This window comes from Limulus polyphemus, unplaced genomic scaffold (genome assembly GCF_000517525.1).
Source record: "Limulus polyphemus unplaced genomic scaffold, Limulus_polyphemus-2.1.2 Scaffold637, whole genome shotgun sequence".
NCBI lineage: Eukaryota > Metazoa > Arthropoda > Merostomata > Xiphosura > Limulidae > Limulus > Limulus polyphemus.
Window position 1 is genome coordinate 301,888 of NW_013666247.1, and position 23,504 is coordinate 325,391.

The 23,504-nt window shown below is 30.5% G+C and overlaps 1 protein-coding gene across 4 annotated transcripts in view; it reads left to right on the forward strand.

The window, feature by feature from the left end:
• The window catches only part of LOC106459614 (leucine-rich repeat-containing protein 24-like), a 160,391-nt gene that overhangs the window by 13,850 nt on the left and 123,037 nt on the right, over window positions 1-23,504 (forward strand). For 3 of the 4 annotated variants that reach the window (XM_022386138.1, XM_022386141.1, XM_022386140.1), the window contains exon 2: window positions 5,406-5,482. The exons of the other annotated variant lie outside the window; for it this stretch is intronic. The gene's annotated coding sequence lies outside the window, so the exon portion shown is untranslated. The remainder of the gene's footprint in view (window positions 1-5,405; window positions 5,483-23,504) is intronic. 4 annotated transcript variants of the gene reach the window in all.

Genomic DNA, 23,504 nt, shown 5'->3' on the forward strand with positions numbered 1-23,504 from the left:
CTTGAAGAATACTTTCACGTAATATACTTTTTTACTTTTAGTGACTTGAAGAATACTTTCACGTAATATATTTTTTACTTTTAGTGACTTGAAGAATACTTTCACGTAATATATCTTTTTTTTACTTTTAGTGATTTGAAGAATACTTTCACGTATATTTAGAAACCAAGTTTCAGATTATTAGTTGAAAAACTCCCTTTAGAATTAATGAATAAATAAAACCTGTAACTCAATCACTTCATCATACTTCTTTCAATATGCAGTTTGAAAGTCACTTCAATAATCAGCTCATTTCCTAAAAGTAAATTATGTACTCAGCTTATTGTGTTTTGGTATTATAATAAAGCATATTACCATGATACTTGTCAAATAATTTTATTCTGAAGCACATGTTTTGACAGAAGGGATGGCAATTTTATAACAGTTTTAACTCATTCTTTTAAATTATTAATCTATTAAATCACATTTTAGAATTCTAAACATTTAACATGATTTCTACTAATACAATGATTCAAGCATCCAGAAACAAATCATCTTGATTGAAATAGCCTTAAATATAACTTCGATTCTCCGTATCTAAGCAATATATATATGTTTTAAATTATATATTTTGAACACTTTGTTTTAATAACCGCAGCTAACCACTTATTCGCATATTTTCCTAGCATTTCCTTGTGTACGCCTATTTATTCAACAAATGAAACGTGTGAACAATTTGCTTCAAATAAAACCCTGATATTGATTACATTAATATTCTCTAGAATGTTATGATATAATTTCATTACGGTTTTAAAAAACTGCCCTGAAAGCAGGAAAGAGTTGAGCTGGCATATATGTATTTAAAGGTATACATAAAGATATATGCATCATGTTTTAACGTCACGGTTACTGTGCATTAGTCGTAACAATTCATTTAATCTCCAAAGAATGTTTCATTTTTCACTACTATAGTAACAACATAAAGATTGAGTTATGTAAAGTATCTGTATAATTACATACAAATTCATTTAGATTTAATAACAAATTTTATGCGTTAAATAAACTTGTTGAATCCTTCACACATTAATAAGGATTTGTTAATAATATACATGAAGTAGAAAACATTAAAGTATTTAGAAAATTTAAATTTTCTTTGAAAAGAATAAGCTTTAGTGAGGTTTTGGTTATTCATGGGATTCAACTATTCTTATTGGACAAGAATGAATACAAAGAAGAAACTAAAAATATTATTCGTAGCGTTACCTAGATCTCATCAAACACTTTAACTAACATGTTCTTTGAAAAATTATTAGACTGCGCGTATACAGGAATCTTGTAAAGTAAACTTAGGGATGCTAATTATTTATAGTACATTATGATTGATTCAATGTTATAAAATATTTATCCTTTATGTCCTACAGTTTTATTTTCTTCCAAGAAACAAAAACCAGACGGGAAAATGAAACACTAAAAATATTGTAACCTCTTGCGAAATTATGTATTTACCATCGAAGTGTTCTGATTACTTTTAATATAAAGATAGAAAGATATTAGTATAACACACGTCTAATGTGATAAAACAAAAATTGTACAAAATTAACCTCAAAATATGTATATATCTAGGTTTAGCTCTTGCACATAATACGTAATTACAATCGTAACCAAAACAAGCTGTGCATCATGTCATGAGCGGAAAAGCATACTTCAACTGCAATGACGTTTGCATATGAATGTATCCTTATGAATGCTAGATAGCAATAATGATAATAAGGCATGCATTTTTATTTTTCTAAGTTAAAACTAAATATATCATAGAAAGACAATAATTTTAATAACCCGTGTTAGTTGAGAGCACATAAAAATGGGATATTTATGTAAAACACTCGTCAACAGTGCACAAAATATACAATATATATATATATACTAAATATTGTAATTTGAAAGGTTTTCAAGTATTAATCAAACCACTCGTCTCATTTTGTGGTATTATAATTTTAGCTTTTTAAAAAGTTCAGTGAAGTTTTTGAAACTTCCTCGAATTTTTCACCAAAATTGAACAGTAAGACTCCCTATTTTTTATTTTTTTTATGAGTTAAGGCAGATATTGCCTTTTATATAATCTAACTTGAAACGGGAAAACAACCTATTTAAAGACTACGTGACCAAAATAAAATGTACTTAATCAATAACGTTGTTACCATTTGCTTTTGAATTTAATCAGCTTTCAACCTTCCAAGAACTTTTTCTTTAGTTATTCCAGTAGAAACAGTATATGCCACATAACAAATAAAGTAAAAAAGCAATAAATGAATAACATTTCTGTTTCTCTTCCTATATCCAAGCCCTGTTATTATCAACATTTGTACAATTGTAGCACTATCATTTTCTTCCTCTGATTTATGTGCAAAGATGGGCGTGGTTAAGGCAAATTGTATCAAGATAGCTGATTTGAGGAGATAGAGGCTAATAACGATATATATATGTGTGTGTGTGTGTTTTCCTCCTCCTCTTGATTTATCACAGTGGGTTACAATAACTGCTCTGTGCTAGCGGTCGATTTATTGGTTTGTCGTTTGCTTCATGATTCAGGCTCACTTTAGACGTCTACTGGTTATCTTTTTTAAGTTCAACATCGTTTGGGTGTATATGAGTCATCATCGAAAAACTCATAATACAAATGATGAGTCATGGAATGATTGTTTTTGTCTTTCACGATTCCTATTACATTTTAAAATTGGAGTTAAAATACATCACACATCATAGTGATTAAATATTGTGATTAATTATGGTCTGTTTGTTTTCCCACTAATACAGTAAAACAAGAAGATGGTCCCTTTGTACTTCTTTTTTGCCTTCCTTACGATAATATTCATTATCTTCAAAATAGTGTTGTATAAGAGTGGATATATCAGTGCTATAATTGCAACAAAAATCTTCTTTTTTAACTCAAATGGACGCATGTTTTTATTCAAAGTGCTCAAATAATTTCATCATAAAATTTTGCTGACCATGGTTTTCTTTTACTCTATTGAATTTTACGCTCATGTAAAGTGCTTCACACTATAAAGTATTGTAATATACCAAAAACCATGCACACGCTACGTTTCATATTTCTTATTCGGCCATTTGAGCTAATTGAAGACAAAATATAATTTTATCGAAGTTTTATATAAATGCTAGTCATCAAAGACGTTTATTCATTGCTGGTGATACTATTAGATTTGACCATTTCATTGATATGCAATTAAGTACAAAGATAACTTATGCGGTTAAATTCAGTGTTGCTATAGTTACCTTCTTGGTTTGTGTTATATTATTTCTGCCACGCCGACTCATGGTAAATTTTCATGGCTACTCTACTGATTTGGTTTTATAGTAAATTATTATAATTACTAGTTTTATTGATTGTTTAGAAAACATGCCTGCAAAATAACTTCAGAAAGTATTTCAGAATTTTGAGTTAATGTGTTAGATATATAAAATGTATTAAAAATAGTAACTGAATAAGCATAAAAAATATAGGTAACATAAAATGCGTTTAGTTTGATGAAAGCTATACATTAACTGCTGATGTAGTTTAGTTATTATTAAAAGAGAACTTCAGATAATTTGTTGATGTGAAGACTTGTTGTTCCTATACCACCTTCTAATGATATCAATATCCACGATAATATATTAAAGTGTTACCCATCTATACCACAATGAAGTGTTACCACATTCCAAGAAGAATCACCAGAAAGATTCAAAGAATCAGATAAATAATCTCCTTGTTTCTGTCTTCTTGAATATGAATATTTACAATAAGTGTTTATTTTTTATTATCTTTTACATCTTGAATAGGAAAAAACTCCCTATAAATTTCCAGTGAAAACTACAGTGTGAACGAACATTCTTTGTTGAAGTGTTTCTAGGCTTAAGTTTTAATGTAAATTCGTATCTAGCCAGCGTTATTTCTTTTTTTAATCACATACATGTTATATCCATAAAACTTAGTAGAGCTGAAAAGAAGAAAACAAAGAAGTAGGTACCTATTTACTTTCTTATATATCTTCATAACAGCAGAACATATGTTGAATGAATAAGTTTTAGAGAAAAATACACGCTGGTTATCGATGGTACTTGCTTGACATAAAAATAATAAAATTTGTTGAAGCTTAGTCTTCTTTGTTGACACTGGGTCTGAAAGTTTATCGATCTTACATTAAGAACCACCTCTGTATAGATTCCTACCACAGCTATTATAGTTAATGCTTCCCTACATAAGTGTGAGAACAATCACACTTGATGTCTCTTAACATTTGTTGCGGTGTTTGCTTTCGTACTGAATAGCCTAAAGGGTGTTATGTGGAAGACGTCTGTCGGCTGTGCTGTTTTTACAGAACCATGCTGTAATGTGATTAGGAGGAGAAAGGCGAAATCTAAAGTTTTCTGATGTCAAACTTGATTTGCTTTGAGCCCAGAAAATAGGAACATGCTACTTTCGATTTTTTTTTTAAATTCAGTAAGAATGTGCTGAAATTACAAAGAGATTTTATAAAGCTTTATACGTGGGTTTTAACCTAAAAGTATCTCGCTTGTTTTTGTCCATGCACATTTAACAAAAGCTAGACAGTTTTCTTCCCTTTGATGTTATGAAAAAAAATCGAAGTAAAATATTTGAGGAATCCATTTTAGTGTCAATGTTTTCTTTTCACTTCGTAAATCATTAATACATTCTGAAGTTGTTCCTAGATCAAAAACAATGTTTAATTTTAATATAAGGAGACAACTTACGTCTTAGAAAAGTTATCATGTGTCTTTTATAATAGACAATCCAGATGTTTCCTGGTGGGGCAGCAGCAAGTTTTCGGACTTACAAATTCGGTGTTAGATTCCCCCGGTGGACACGACAGATAGCCCAATGTGGCTTTGCTAAAATAAAAAAATAAGCATCCAACTAACCAACCATGCGACATATATTCGTGTTACTTTTAAAATTCTGTAAATATAAAAATAAAATATTCCAGAACACATATATATATAAGTTGTTAAGAACATCCCGAACATATATATATAACTTGTTAAGAACATCCCGAACATATATATATAAGTTGTTAAGAACATCCCGAGACTACTTGATTAAATCTGTGTGTTCATGATTGAGAATGGTGCCTAGTATGGACTCATATTCAAAAGTGTGAAGTTAATTATGAATTAAGAACCTATAAGAATGAAACATTTTTTGTGTGTATTATGATTATAGTGATTGGATTAGATACAATTAATTTCTAGAATATTTGACATGAGTTTACATCAAACTAAAATCAGACAAAACGTTTTGTAGTAAAACATGTATGAGTCATTGAAATATTTATTTTGATTAAATATTTAATAAATTATTTTGTTATACCCTTCAACACTGACTAAACTTATAATTTTTATTATAGGTATCTCTTATGACACAAATGAATTCAGCTTTCTCCAGAACAGAAAAAGGATTTTTTTATCAGTAGCTTGACTGCGAGTAAGTAGTGGTAAAATGTTAGTTTATCGTATCTCTGACTCGTTCAAACAAAAACACATGAAGAATTATGATAATGGTTTGTTAACGTATAAGTAAATCATGCTAACGATATTTTTGCATCTGTAATTTCATACGTTCAGGCTGTAAAGGTAATTTTTATCATTTTGTGAGTTTTCAGTAGCATTAAATAGTTGCATTGTATTAGTTGAGTTTAGCTGGTTTGTTAATAACGTGTAAGTAAATAACGTTATTTATGTATCTGTAATTTCATACGTTTATCCTGCATAGTTAATCTTTATCATTTTGTGAGTTTTCAGTAGCATTAAATAGTTGCATTGTATTAGTTGAGTTTAGCTGGTTCGTTAATAACGTGTAAGTAAATAACGTTATTTATGTATCTGTAATTTCATACGTTTAGCCTGCATAGTTAATCTTTATCATTTTGTGAAGAATAAACAGTTGTATCGTATCAGTTCAGTGGTATCCACACGTTTTCGTATGTTGTTAATGTTGTTTTCTCCATCCACAATTTAAAGTATTTTTTAGTATTGCAATTCAACTAGTGATAAGACTTATACGCCTTATATCATTATAATTCGAACATTTAACAAAGGTAAAATCAAAAACATATCCAACGTCTATATAGTTTAAATAATTATAGAATTACATAAGTTTGAATTGAAAAAATGACTAAAATATAAAATCATTATTTATGATGATATTTCGAGAGTAAAGCGTGATATTTTTTGTATTTTGTTTTCTTACGTAAAAGTAGTAAGTTCCTAAATAATATTTTAATTCTTTTTACAAAGAAAACAGAAAATGTTCAATAGATATTAGTTGTAATGCATGAAAATGTTGCACACTAAAATATTATTGTAACAGACATATCCTTACACATAAGTGATTGTTAATTTCTCGAATGTACAAACAAAAGATTTTAATGCGTTTTCTCTGAATTAACGTAAGTTATTTTTTTTTTTACACAGGAATCGCGCATTTTTTTTTATCCTAAAGCTACTGACCAAGCTAGATTTTTTTCTAATCTAGGGGGGATGAAAGAAAAATTTGATTAAATATTGAACACATTTTCATCAAAGGAAGCTGCAGAAAAAAAAATAACAATTAGAATATTGTAATTACGTACTTTTGTTTTAACCTTCCATTAAAGTAACATGAATATATGATGATTTTTCTCACATCCCTTTTTCATTTACTTTTAATGAGACGAAAATTAGTAGTTCAAACAAGGGTTAAGTAAACTTTATATATCGCATAAAAAGGAAGCTCAATAAGATTTTATACCCACAGCTTAACTGCAAACAGCTTTTATATTTTTACAGTTTCCTAATTACTTCAAGGCATTCAAAGTGTACGATTAGTAACTCTGTACAAACGTACTAAGTTTCTGTGTTACTTTAAGGAAAAAATTAATATTTTTCATAGTTATCATATAATATATAACTCATCATACGCTTATTTCTTTGAAGAACATCATCCAGAGCGTCAGGAAAGCTGCTATTTAAACTTATTTGAATTATACTTAAGCACGGAATGTATGATTATGTAATTATCTCTTAATGGTTGTAACTATGACCATTAGTAGAAACCACTGCTTTTGGCGTAAATTTAGTCGGAAATTATTTGATTAAAAAACATATCTTTAAAAGTAATATTTAATTGCAATAAAATTCATATATGTTTTAAACTAATTTTTTTAAAAAAATTGACAATAAGACGCAAGTTTTTTTTTCTAATTTAAGAAATAATGAAGATAGAAGATGTGATTTTTCATCATTTATTCCATGCTTATTTAGATACCAGTTTCGAGATTTCTTCAATTTTTGAATGCATATTTATTTATATAATTCTTTATCCAAACTGTCTGTGTTTGCATACACCTTAAAAGCAGGCCCTTATTACCTTGCTAATAAAGATAGGGCCCACTATAATTTTCTTATAACATCTTGAAATATTTAACTAACACTTTTTATTAACTATTGGTACATATCTGGTAGAATAGACTGTCAGTCTCTCTTTTCTGTCTCTCAGGAAGTTCTCAGTAGTTTCCCACAATTGTTCATTTTGATTCAGTTCGGTATTTCTTTCCTTCCAAAACAGCTTCTGGATGTTATATATTTGAAATGACTGCTAAACACGGTATACATTATGGAATGATGCAGTATCATTCTGAAAGAGGTATTATCTTTTTCTAATGGATTCCAAGAATTTTAATAATATAAGCAGTGTAGTGCCGTCTAGAATTTTACAGCACAGTTGTGGCTCCATTATATATATTGGTGATTCAAATCTTAACTAGCTGAAACAGGTTCACAACAAGATATTATCTCACCACACTTCTTAACTATTTTCCTGTCTAACACCTACTCTCATCCATTACAACCAACCATGACAGTTGGCCATTGTTCTACATCCAAACTTCGATCTTTGCGTCACCATGAGATCTGACGTTTTGCATTCACAATGGTGGCGAACTGGTTCAGTCTGTATCCTATCACAGAAATCCTAAAACATGAAGCTCTTTAGGTACATTAGAAGTGCAAACATGAAATTCAAAGACTCTAAAGGAAGATATGCGAGATTCGACATTAGAACATCCAGAATCTTTCTATTGATTTAGGAGTGAGTTGAAATACCACGGACATTTATCCAATCAATGATGCAACCAATAAACATTCGTCCTTAGAAGTATTGGAGAAATTTCCAAATAATATATTAACTACAACTGGCTAGCTGTCGCGGCTGCTCACATACTAAACCATATCTTGAGATTTGTAAATAATCTGTAGGGATATATTCCCTCTTAGTGTAGTTTGCTGGCCCAATAATTTTGCTAAAACAGTCTTGCTATGTAAATATATAACAAACATACATATCCCACTTCTTTCTTTGTACAAAATTCAACCTAAAATGTAATTTAAAAAATTCAAAATTATAGTAAAAAAACTTAATGAATACATCCAAGACACTGTTGCGATCGCCTTGACACCATTTTGGTATAATCATGCTATACTTGTACTTCGCTCTCCCTTCTTATGGCCATTAACTTTATTTAGGTTGTAATTTTTCTTATCAGGAATAGACTCACACTAGTGTAAACATAACACGTAGATTTAGAACTAGGTTTTGTTTCTTACTGACAGCATACTACTTCGTCTTATTCGGTTTGTTTATTCGTTCTATCACACATCTCCAGGTCTTTTTACTTTTGTAGAATTCCTGTCTTTTATATCCTTACTCAAACCCACGCTGAACTAGTCTCTTTCTTTCTGAACTTCCACATTTGTTTTTCCCCGTATATCGGATTACAGTGTCTCATAATTATAGGAGTCCTGTAATCTACCCATCAGCCGAACAAAAAAGACAGCCGCTCACTCCAATAATTTTCTAATGGCTTAGAGTGCTTTTATCCCCTAATCCCTTAGAGACTGACTAAAAGCTGGCCGCTTTCTCACCTCTTTAAATCCAACTACTGTTCCTTATGACTAACTTCATAACAGGTACAAAAATCCAACAGAAAAGTAAACAACAAAATGTTTACAGGCCCACAAACAAGTTTATTCGACTTTTTAGGCTAAATATTTTGGAGCATTAACAACGCATCGTTAGGCCTAAGCTGCATCTTAGAAGACCTATAATAATAGTACTGTTCAAAACTTACTCACTAAAGTGTAGACGTTAATCTGAGTAGAAAATAGTTTTGACAAACAAAACTAGGGGCAATTAATTAAAACAATTCAGAGCTTAGACCAAAATTAACAGAAAGGAGTCAAAAACAGTTATATTTGTAAGTACATGATTTATAAGACGATATTCTTGAAAACTACACCTTTCTGAACACAAATAAGCAAACTCGCTTGATTTTCAGCACTCATTAACTGTCCAGAAAATTTATTTCACTAACTCTATCCCCTGAATGCACATCAGCCTTCTCATAGATTACACACCAACCTTCATTTGTGTGTTCAAACTCAACTTGTTGCCTTATGATTATTTTAAAGTTTCTTCTACATTTGAATTTTGCGATGGTTATTATCATTTCGTCCGCTACCTATAATCTATTTTTAGACTTCGTTAATTTCTTTTACTTCTTTCATTATTTTTATTTTAATTTCGAAATCATTTAGATACAATTAACTAATTTTTTATCTCAGCTTTAACATTCCTTTTTTAATTGTTACAAGTTTTGTCTGTTGAATGACTCTGATTTGAGTTAGTTGGTTCAATTTTTAAACCAGTTGACCAGTTTTCGAACTAGTGTTAGTTACATCTTCTTAGATAGTGTTTAATAAACTCAGATGCTGGCCTTTAAGCTTTGTGTTGTTTATTTATTTTTAGGAGGTTTGATTTTTGAATAATCAATGTTCATTTTATAGTTATTCATTACAAGCGCTTTGACCCGGTTAGCATTATAGATAAGAACTCCTGCTATAATGCTATGATTTCATTTTTCCCATAGTACATATTCTGTAAAATCGTGAGAAACCACTGAAAAAAAAACAGAGTACTTAAAATGAGACAATATACTTCTCGTAAAAGCTCTACTTCAGTTCTAATATATTTACTTCTATGCCTTTAACTATAAACAGAACAATAAAAGAACTTTTTTTCTGTGCGCTCTTTAACTGTTTTTGGTTTTCATAAAATATTCATATGTGATATTAAGGTATTAGAAAATGACTTAGATAAATACTTGGCAAATGACCTTTAAATATATTAAGTGCAAGGTAATGTACTTGGGTTATCATAATTTTAACCACCGTTTGATATAGATTGGAACCAATTCAATAGATTGACTGAAGAAAAGGATATTGACATATTGGTGGATGAGTCACTCAAACCAAAGAAGCAATGCTCTGTTACTAGTAGTAAAGCTAATAGAATTTTAGGGTATATTTACAGACATATTTAGTATAATTCTAAAAAGCTCATTATCTTTTTATTCAAATCATTTAGATCACTAGTTACATTTCACTTGGAACAATGTTTATAGTTTTGATGTCCATATCAAAGAAACGATATTCATTTCTTGGAGGGATTCTTAGTTAGTCTATTAAGATTATTTCAGGGATGGAATGGTTATCTTACAAAGATAGGTTAAGATCTCTTAACTTATTTCTCTTTGGAAAAGAAAGGTGAGAGGTAATCATATTGAAGTTTACAAGTTTATCCCGGTTATCAATAACATAAACACTTGTGATTTCTTTGTGCCATATTCTGAAGATAAACAGACGAGAGGATACAAGTGTGAGATGGGAAAAGAAGTCCAGACTCCAGTTTATGAAATTCTAAAAGGTTTATTGACTAATGGAATGAATTGTCGTCTCCAGAAGTGGACCCCGGCAGCTTATAGGAGTTTAAGAGGGGAATCGATGACATACTAAAAATTTATGAGTGGGTTGGTTTATAATTTTAATTTTCTTAAGTGTGAGAGAGCAGGGACTGCTTCGAAATGCCAAATGGTCCCTTGTTATCCGTATGTTGTGTTTTGTTACCTAACAAGCAAATTGATATAGCTAGCTTATTTTTTTTTAAACTTAACGGAATCACAATAACTACCTAAAGATTGCAAAACGTGATATAAACACCTCTGAAACATTTATCTTGATGATATTCAGCAGGTATTGTACTAAACTCAATGATTCTATATAATTCCTCTTTGTCCTGTTACGAAATATGTGGTTAATTAGATGACATTTAAACGTTTGGGAAAAAGTAGAGGTTTATTTGTGAAATGAGAGCCCTGAGAGGCATTAAGGCAGTGCCTACTCTTTTCGACTCAAGAAGTCCTCAGGGATAAATCTCAAGAAGTGGCTCATCCAGTAGCATTTTGTCTTCATCTTTGGCGCGTATAGTGCTTAAATCGGCAGTGTCAGGACTAAAGTAATGGTTATAAAAGTTTCTAAAACTCGTTTATTCTTTTGCTTAATATATCAAAGCAAAATATTAAATTATTTTACATAAAATAATGATGTTCAAAGAAAATATTTTTTTTTTTTTAGTATTTAATATGAGACTTGGTTGGTTGTTATTAAGCACAAAGATACACAAAGGGTAATCTGTGCTTTGCCAATCACTGGTATCGAAACCCACTTTCTAGCAGTATAAGTCTGCAGACATACCGCTGTGCCACTGGGGGGCTGGTATAAGACACTAAATATCATTCAATATAAAACGTTTTACTTAGCTCCACGGAAGACACTAAATATTATTCAATATAAAACGTTTTGCTTAGCTCCACGGAAGACACTAAATATTATTCAATACAAAACGTTTTACTTAGCTCCTCGGAAGACACTAAATATTATTCAATATAAAACGTTTTACTTAGCTCCACGGAAGACACTAAATATTATTCAATATAAAACGTTTTACTTAGCTCCACGGAAGACACTAAATATTATTCAATATAAAACGTTTTACTTAGCTCCACGGAAGACACTAAATATTATTCAATATAAAACGTTTTGCTTAGCTCCACGGAAGACACTAAATATTATTCAATATAAAACGTTTTACTTAGCTCCTCGGAAGACACTAAATATTATTCAATATAAAACGTTTTGCTTAGCTCCACGGAAGACACTAAATATTATTCAATACAAAACGTTTTGCTTAGCTCCACGAAAGACACTAAAACATGTTTTAGAAGGGTTTTTCTTAAGTGAAAGGATGCTCACGTTTTCTGTTATGTCTGCTTCAAAAATTTAATTAAACTATACATTTTAGTGCCGTTCAGGTATGAAGCTTTATGATATATTTTTCTTAAAGCATTTACTAATGGTCCAGTTTTCAAAGGATCTCTTGAAAATCTTTTTTTTACACAAATGATACATCAAGTAACGAGGGTATTAAAAAACTATAGTTTACAAAACTTTCAACATGCATTATAGTGATTAAAACTTCTAAAAATCGAACTATCCTGGTATCACTTGAACTACTTCTTCCAAAATGAAATTCAACTCAATTTCTGGTCAAATATACAGTATAAAGAATGTAAAGAGTTATTAAATTACCTAGAAATTATTACATGAAATATATATATATATCCACAACATTTTCCAATAGAATGTTTTTATACATATGTTACTTGTTTTTGGCGTAACTTCGTGCATTGATTGGACAACATGTTTTAGTTAGAAATGAATAATAGTTGAGCAAAGCTGTGCCCATGTCGCAAAACCAATGTTGCGTGGTGTCATTATTGCCTCATTAAACATTATACACGTGCTGTTTTCCACGCTATATTAATGCCTCTGCATATTTACCCGTCTACGTTATTTTTATCTCTGTGTTCCTTTTCCTCATTATAATCATGTTTTGCATACATGCTAGCTGATCAGTTTATGCATATGTTTTCTCGGTACCCAGTTTCCGCTCAACTCATGAAAATTAATGAGCTTTGTTGTCCCTAATGAGCATCACTGCTTCCTCAGATACGAAACACCAATTTTGACGAATAAACTGCCGTTTGCAAGGCTTAATTTTTCGCACAACTAATCCGAGTTTAATACGTGTATTATAATAGTAAAACAAAAAGAGTATATATATATATATATTATTATTAAGCGTGTTAACTGAAATAAAGGTAACAAAGAATTCATCAACAGGATTTGTTGAAAATGCAACAAGAAAGAAAAAACGTTCTTGTGTCTGATTTTTGATTTATTAACAAATTTTACTTCATAGTACAATAAGTATAGAAATTTTATGGTTTCATAAAATAAACTGGACAGCAAGGGGTTCAAATAGTATTATAGCTTAGTTTATTCTGGGCAGTTTTTATTGACCTATCATGCCCCCCCCCCCGATTGGTCAGCGATAAATTTACGGAGATACAAACTAAAATCCAAGGTTTGATTCCCCAAGGTAGACGCAGCAGATAGACTAATGCGGCTTTGTGCTGAACAAACAAACTTGACAGACATTTGCTGAACTGATGAGGTAATATGTAAATACCATACCAGATTTCGCTTTTTTTCTATTCAGTAATGCGCATATTGTTTTAAAGAAAAACACTACAGTTGACGAACATCAACAGAAACGTAAGTTTCACATGTTCTTTTCATAACCTCTTCTAACAATTACGAGTCTTAAATAATAATAGCTGTTATAAAATACTCCAGGAGAACCTCGACATTAAGGGCACCCTACCGACTGTGTCCAAATGCCCTCTATAGCAAGGTGGCCTTAATATCAAAAATGAGCCACTATAAGCTAGATTCCATATTGATCGTACTAAATTTCTGAATTTTAAGGCCCCTTCATATTGTTTGGTGCATGCATTTAAAGCCATTTTTGTTACATGTATGTAAGCGTGTTTTTGTGTATACTGTAAAAACATTACATAAATGGGACAAAGAAATACGTGTTTTTAAATCCATAGGTATGAAAATGCACTTAAAATATAAAAAGTTATCATGCGAAAAGATAACTGCCCGCTTTAACAAGTGCCCGTATAGAAAACGAGGCTAAAAACATTGCTCTTAATCTGGAATATCCGTTATTGTACTATCGATTAATAGGCACAACGCCGTTAAGGGCAGACTTAGAACATCGATTAATAGGCACAACGCCGTTAAGGGCAGACCTAGAACATCGATTAATAGGCACAACGCCATTAAGGGCAGACCTTTTGAGTCCATTTTTTTTCTACTATTTATAACCAAAATAAATCTTCTACTGTATTAAAAATATTACATAATGAAGATATGGTGTTATCTTTTATACGTTTTGAAAAAGTGTGTTCTTATTTTTTGATCGGAGTTTCTGTGTGGCATATATCACAATAAGACTAATAATAACTTTGAACAAATCTTTTTATTGTTACAGTTAAAACTATTAACTTTATGATAACTAAACGGACATATTATGTAGCCTCAGCTTTTGTGTTTGGTCACCTTTTCTTCTCTAATACGTGAACATTTTGGTCCGACATTTTTTGAACAAATCTTTTTATTGTTACAGTTAAAACTATTAACTTTATGATTACTAAACGGACATATTATGTAGCCTCAGCTTTTGTGTTTGGTCACCTTTTCTTCTCTAATACGTGAACATTTTGGTCCGACGTTTTTTGAACAAATCTTTTTATTGTTACAGTTAAAACTATTAACTTTATGATAACTAAACGGACATATTATGTAGCCTCAGCTTTTGTGTTTGGTCACCTTTTCTTCTCTAATACGTGAACATTTTGGTCCGACGTTTTATAATAACTGACTAAAATTAACATTTTTTATATACATATGCATATTACTTTAAAAAAATGAAGAGAGATATACAGACGTAGTGTTGAAATTTCACGTATACTAATAGTTTAAAATAGAAGGGTTAAACAAGATTTATATCCTTAAATTTTTCGTAACGTTTAGAAAATAACGAACTGGCGAATTGACTCACAGTTAACAAAAAGAATCCTTTCTTTTTTTTATAGAAGAAGTAACTGTGAACACATATTATTCGATTGATAGGACATTAATAAGTTTCACAAAACATTTTAGTGTTTTCATAAATACATGTATTAGATACAGGTCGAGAAGCAACGAATGATTAGCATACATCGCAAACACGTTCAATGCATGTGTGCAGGGCACAAATCGCTCCTAACAGAGACTTGCAGAACAAACCAACCGCTTCCAAATCGCTCCTAACAGAGACTTGCAGAACAAACCAACCGCTTCCAAAAATATCCAAAGATAATAATTATTTATGTTTTCTTAGTGTGAAAAAAAATGCTTTAGAATTTTCTTTCGCCTTTGTGATTTCGAGATATTTCATCATTAATAAGAGATGATTTGTGCACTCAACCTTGATCGCTAGTTTGGAAATCAGACGCTTATCTTCGATATAATTTGCTAATTCCATTTCAACTTTTGTTTTGTTCCAGTCGATGCATTTGAAAATTAAAGCCAGAGATGATAGACAGATAATATGCAGAAGACTTATAATGCATAAAATAAAAACATGATCACCTATAAATTACAATACAGCTTACAGACACATTAAAGTAACTAAGATACATGTATATATTTATAGTTCGATGTACACAGTTCATATTATCTCCTTTGTGATACGTTGTTCTTGTGTAATGATAGAATTTGAACTGAAGCTTAGTGTATTAAAGCTCATTTTCATTGCTTTAGTGTGATGACTACAATTAAGGACGCACCTGGTATATATCGCTCGTGCGAAAAGTTAATCGTACTTCATAATAATCTTTTACAAATACAAATACTACTATATTGACATTTTGTTGCATATAAGGCCAAGACTAACAGTACAATTCCGCTACCGTAGGACTATGCCAGGATAAATATATCACAGTCCTCTCAGAAATGAATGCTTGTATAGCAAATAGATGCAAACATGGGGCAGATTACATTATAACATGGTAAGATTAATTCTAGTTATAAAGAGAAGATCAGATCGCATGTATACCAGTTATGCGAGGTGTAATTCTAGTTATAAAGAGAAGATCAGATCGCATGTATACCTGTTATGCGAGGTGTAATTCTAGTTATAAAGAGAAGATCAGATCGCATGTATACCAGTTATGCAAGGTGTAATTCAAGTCATACTTCTGAGTTCACGGCAGGATTTCTACGAAAAACGTGCAATGAAAGCAATGTTCTTGGTAGCCCAGTATCCTTGATTTATTTGCATATGGTTTGGTTAAAAGGTAATCTTGAAAGTCAACGTTCACGTAAAGTGGAAGGTCTGTGGATATTTATCATGACTTATGATATAAACTTAACTTTCTCTTTCTTACAATGGAAGCTGTGGTATCGTAATCAAAATGAGCACAATCGAAAATGTAAGATGTGAGACAAGGATAGCACGGGACCTGTAGCATGAGCCATGGACAGCACGGGACGTACAACCATGAGTCATGGATAGCATGAGACGTACAACCATGAGCCATGGACAGCAGGGGACCTATAATAACATTAGCCAAGGACAGCACTGCAGTCTATGAGAACGATGTTACAGGTCCCATGCTGTCCATGGCTCATGGTTGTACGTCTCATGATATCCATGGCTCATGGTTGTACATCCCGTGCTGTCCATGGCTCATGGTTGTACGTCCCGTGCTGTCCATGGCTCATGGTTGTACGTCCCGTTAATTCTACTTATATTTCTACATATATATAGTCATAGTATTTTTGCATTAAAATTTTGTTTTTAGGAGGTGGGGGCTGAACAAAAATGTGTATGCGATATAGGGTTTTCGATTTTTATGTCACTTTAGCACTTCAACACGTTTTTGGATCATTTAAGCTCATATATTAATATAAGTACTTTATTATGAAACTTAATAAACATTATAGTAAATAAAACAGTTCAAAACATTAAATCATACAGCTAAGAACGAATCAGCAGTTCTTTCTTGCCCTACCTAATATGACAGACTTAAAAAACACCTTTGCAGTATTTATGGCTTGCATTTTGTTTACGTTAACATTGGTGTTTATATAATTAAACCGTCTCGGTAATGATAAAACTGTTCTTCACTGCAGCTATTATTTTAACGAGAGTAGTTGGAATCGTCACCTAACTATTCGCTCTACGCACTTTTGAGTATAAAGGATGTTAATAACTACAACAAACGCATCGACGTTCTAGCCTCATGAGTAATTAATAAAAATAGAGATGCTAAAGTATAATTACATTACAAAGAGTCTATGTTCAATTGTATTCAGCCAAAACCATCACCTTTATGTAAACTCAGTGTGTCTCAGTAATCTCAAGAATGTAACTGAGGTAAGTGATTAATATCTCTTGCTTCCAAAACAGCATTGTGGAATTCAGGTATAAATATATAAAGCTCAAGTCCTAAATTACTCTGAATATAAATTGGATATATTTACACAGCATGTTTCTTAACAAATAGAAAAAAAGACTCATTTGCAGGCAGTAATGCACATCTTTCTTTGATGTTTATATTTTATTCTTGTTATCCTAATTTCTGCTTGTGATTTATATGATTTGTATTATCTAAACAAAAGTAATGATACACACATGAATGTTGTGGTACACTATCGTTTAATTTTGCTTTATCTGTAAGTTTCCTAATGTTATTCAACTGTTTATTGTAATATAACTAATTATTTCGAAACCAAAACAGAAATAAAACCTTCAATACTTGTGAATTTATTTTATATCAGAGAAAAGATATATATAATAAATAAAATAGAGTTCTCTCTCAAATGTTATAACACAATTGTAAGAACCTAGGGGTTAAATATATCTTTCAGAATAGCCTGACCAAATAACAGAAATTTATTTTTTTCCTTCTTACAAATGGCTACCTGAAACGAAATAACGCAGGATCAAAGAACTCTTCAAATCTAAGCACCCTAACAGTTTCATTTTTTAATTAGGATATAATCATAATAATCATTGACTAATATATCATTTCTTCTCCAAGTATTGATAAATCATTAACACTAGTTTCACAAGACTTATGTAAAATATACAAATCATCATATTTAGATGTTAAATTCCTTGTTTGTTCAAAAAATAAAAATTATGAGATCTTTAAAGCACTATTCTATACAAAACTAATTCATTAAAAGAATAAAATACGGTCTTAAGTTATTTTACTAATACATATATATTGGGAAAATAATAAAGTAGCTTTCCTTTTATGGTCAGATAGAATTAAAACTATTAATTCTGTATTTACGTCAATGTATTGAAGTATCTACTGGGTGTAAGTTTATTCATCTTCAGTTGTATGCTCTGACATTTTTAAATGTATCTTCGCAAGAGCAAAACGTTATGTCAGAAATGGGGAAGAAGAAAGAAACACAACAGATTAAAATCTTACCACCTACATATCTACAGCTTAAAATATAAATACGAATACATTCGATTTTATCGCTCAATTCTTTGTGGAATTGGTTGCTAATAGACTAAAATATAATTTAAAGGTATCTTCTTAGTCAACACGTTTACATTTAGTAACTGAGATAGCCCCCATGCCAAGCATATTTTATATAAATACGAATGAATCGATACGTGATAATGTAATATTTTAATCAAACTAACAAGGTAGTATCAGTTGATAAAACCAAAGGCTCCAGAACAAATCCAGAGTGTGGAAACTTAAATCGGTTCATAAAAATAAGACCCCCTTTTTCACTTTCACTTCACTATAAAAAATTTAAAAAAATCCGATAATTCTAAGCTAATATTTTCACATGGTTTTTAGTATAATTTTCTGTTTCAAGTACATGAGATTTTTGGAAAAGATTAATGACAATAAATATATGACGCTGAACAAAATGTCAGTAACGAAGTATTTTACTCGGAAAAAGTAAGCCTTTTTTAAGCAGCCTAGTTTGACTATTTTGGCTGAATTATACAAAAAGATGGAAACAAATTATTGGCTAAAGGAATAAGGTCTACAAGAAAGGTATAAAATTTAAAAATCCTGTTTCTAACATTGAGATGATGTTCATAAATGGCTTATCGTGATACACCCCGTATATTTCTAGTTCAATGTTCGTGTTTGGTGAAAACAGATTTCTGTGGTTTTCACTCAAACATTCAGAATTCCTCTTCGTTTGCTACCATAGCTCTGAATAAATAATGGCTTGTAAAAGTTCTAAGCGTATAACTGACAGTTTACTTTACTACCAATATAATTAATTTTTACAGGAAATAGTTTAGAACCAAAAAACAACTGTAAACTCTATCAAAACAAAATGAGCGGTACTAGAAACGTAATTTTATAAGTGTTATAGAATATTATAATAGGTGTGTGCCAAATTAATAATCCCTAAAATGTTATGAAAATTTCATTTTTTTCCAGACATTTTACTGTAATACTTCCTATTTAATAATACGATATTAATTTAGTTCTAAAGTATCTAGTATTTTACATTTTGAAGTAAGAAATAGTCATATAGCATGCATCCCTTATTGTATGGTATATATACCATACATTATTTATACTCCCAGAATGTTATAAGAAACTAAAGTACATCATGCTTATGAAATGTCATCGAATTTCTTATAGTGCGTAATGTATGTTTTTTAGTAAAGCTTCATGGTTAAAGGTTTTTTAAATAAGGTATAATTTCATATGTGAATCAATTATGTTAATGTTTGTTTTCTTATATTATACGTGCTATTACTATTTAGAGGCATATAATTTGAAGATTAACTAAAAGTAGTAATTATAAATCCATACATTCCATTAATCAACTGTCTTGAATTAGCTGAATATTAAAATGTTTGTTTAAAGTTACAAAGATTTCTTGTTTATGTTTTTATCTGTTAAGAACCATCTCTAAAACTAGAGAAAATAGTGCCATTAATACATTGACGGATTTAAAACATTCCCGACGGAAAAATTAAGATAATGAACTTAATAAATTTATTTCTTCAAATTTATAAATGAAGAATGACTTTAATGTTTGATAATTCAACTTTATCTCTTTTGTTTACTTTTCAAGTAATAAATAATAATTTATGCTATTTTACGTTTAATTAAAAATGCAAAATGAAAAACAAAGTTAATCCTAAAAGTTACGTCAATTACTACAATATCTCTATTGTAATTGGATACTTGCAGTGCCTTGTATTAAATAAATTTCTTGACACTGATTATATCTCAACCTAAAGACTAATATTTAATTTGGAAGAAATAAAAATATAATCATAATAGTTAAGTATAATTATTAACCAAATTAACGCATTAAGTAAAACAGATTAATATATTTATTTGTTAAGCTTTAGATTTCGCTAAACCCATATTCTTAATCTTATGCAAACCTCACTTGTGAAAAACGCGTTTATAAGGTTTTGTGACGTTTCGTTTAGAAAATAAAAAAAATAATTAAATTACAAACTGTTCCATTACGAACTAGTGAATCTTTAAAAAAATATATGTTTATAGATTTTAAAAACATTTTAAAACTAAGTTTCATCTTATTATTGCGCGAAGAGTGACGAAAGTTCGTTTGATAAGTACAAAACATTTTGTTTCTGACAGTAAGGAGAAAAAGGTAAGCTGATACTACATCAAAAGTAATTTGTTCTCGTATCTTAAGAAGCTTAACACTTTTGTCTAGTTCATGACCAGTAAGCACCTTTAGCTAGTTCTCTCTTTTTTTTAACTGGAAACATAAAGTGAACAAGAAAATGATAAAAGTAGATGAAACTTTCTTAGTATATTTTAACACAGTAAACAGACTGACACTCGAGTTCTCCACAAGCTTTAATCCCATAGCGCTAAAATAAAATAGCTAAAAATTAGAGACATGTAAAGATAACAAAACTTATTTAAACACTAAATATTGCCATCTGATGGAAACAATGAAACTTCTTATTTAAGTTACTTATACCTATATTTTTACCAATTGTAAGAAAAAATACGTTCATATTAACTTGCACCTGGATACAATAAAAATTAAAGAGGCCAGCCAACATTCGCAGGCGAATATAACATATCTCCGCCACGCATTCCTAACATGGCCACCAGAAAAATCTAAAACTGTGTATATCACCTTCAATAAATATATTTTTACCAAATCCCATGCAAGATGGTTGTCATACACATGAATTGTTCACGTGATTTCCTCCCTGAAAAACTAAGCAAAAGACAAGAATTCCAAACTGTCCCTATCTCTGTTTGGGATTATTATAAAGGTATATTTGTACCAAATTCCATGTAAATTGGTCGAAACAAGGCTAAGTAATTAACCCTAAATATTATGGGTTTATTTAACTTTTTGATCCCTTAAAATGATCGAAAACAAGCATATCCCACATTTTTGTATGAATATGTATGGGATCTGTAAAAACATATCTTTGTTCTAAATCCCATGTAAACTGGCCGAATTACAGTGGAATAATTGTCAAAAAACTATAAAATTAATTATTTTTTGTGGCATATTAAGCACCCTATAATTACTAAAAATAAGCAAGTTTACCATTTTTGTTTCTCAGTATGTGGTACAATTAGAAAAGTATCTTTATACAAAATCCCAAATAAACTGGTGAACTCTGACCCCCTAAAAAGACTCAAAATGGGCAAATGCAACTTTTTTTATGCAATATATCATGTGTTTAGCGCATTAAAACATATATATCTGTGCCCATTTTCACTTTGACTGTTATAAATATGACCACACAGGAGTCCAAAATATACATTTTGGGGTTGTTTTACCTTTGACCCCATACAATCCTCAAAAAGGTCTAAAAAAATGAAGAATTGGTTTGGACGCATTAAATCAAGGTATAACTGTACCACATATTAAGTCAGTCCGCCGAGAAATGAAATAGCGATCGATTGAAAAGTGTTTGGAAGAAAAAAAAAGAAAGAAGAAGGGCATTAGAAAAATAGCATGACTCTCTGCGGGGAAATAACTATAAATAACATTGAAATATCTTTTAACTTTTCCTGATGCTTTCTCAAATATAAAGCAGAAAAGATTAGTGTATATTGTTTATTTGTTAAATGTAAAGCTGTACAACAGGTTATCTTCTGGGTGAACAAATTTTAACGATATAAGTGTTTTAGCTAAACACTGCGCCAAAATTCAAAATACATATCCTCAATACGAGCACATGTTATAAGCTATTGTCACTAAAACATTATACCAAAGCTAAGAAATTCAAATTATTTTATTTTATTAACGTTAACTGTTAATACGCTATTATACACCATCGAACATGCTAAAGTTGGAAACGTATTAATTAAAGAAAACTGAGTTTATTTTAAATACACTTAATTTGAGGGGAACACAAAAGGAAGGAAGTAAAACTCTTCAGGAACATATCTTAATATTGCTAAGCCTGGCATAATAAAATGATATGAAGGCGCAAAAATAGTCACTTGTGCCATATACTTATACAGTTAAAAGAAGTACAACGTTAAAATAATTATACAATAAATAATGTAATACAAACAGGTATCGGCCGTAAGAAGATCCTACATGTTAAATAGTTAAAATGCTAAAATCCGGAATTCGATTCGACTCAATGGACCGAGATTAGATAGATTAGTCTATAGGTTTACCCTAAATCAAACGAACAAACAAGACTCCAATCTGACCTAATACAAGAAATATAATTAAAAGTATTATTCATTAGATTTTTTTCATTTAAATATAGTAAATATAACGCTTTAGTGTAATGCGACAAACGTTGTCAACAGCTCTCTGCAATTGCAAAAATGCAGTATAGATATGAATGTGCATTATTTCTAACGGAAATCCTTAAAGAGCCATTAAAGAGTAAAATATTTTCAATCTAACTGTCATGTTTTATTTCCTAAAAAAAGCGACCAGGCTTTCCTAGCACTTGCATAATACATCATGCTGATTAATGTTTTAACCAAAAAATACTATATACAGAATTTTAACTGAAACTTAATTGAAATGTAGTATATGCAGTGTGTTTCATAAGAAAAGTTATATATATATATATATGTGTGAGAGTGTATGTGTGTGTGTATGTTTCACCAAAAACCTTCACTATCACTTATTTCTGGAATAATACATCTTTTGACATAGCAGGAAACTTTGTTTTTTCATGAAGGCTGGTGTAATCTTTCTATATAGAAAAATGATCGTATTACTGTTAATCAGAAAAATAACAAATCTGCTTTACTAGTGGTCATAGGCTGGGTGTAGCCTAGTGGTTACCGTGTCGGATTCTTAATCCGATGGTACATAGTTCACACATAATCGCATTACACACTTCGTGTTATCAAAATTATACGTCATAGGCTGGGTGTATCCTAGTGGTTACCGTGTCGGATTCTTAATCCGATGGTACATAGTTCACACATAATCGCATTACCCACTTCGTGTTATCAAAATTACAGACAAATTCAGCTAATCGATTAATGTAGCCCAAAAGGTAATGGATGGTTTTGTTGGCGAGCTGCCTTTCATCTAGGTCAATCAGTTCAAAATTTGGGACAGTTAGCGCAGATAGCCTTTATGTAACTTTGTGCGAAACAAACAAATAATCTTCAATCTAA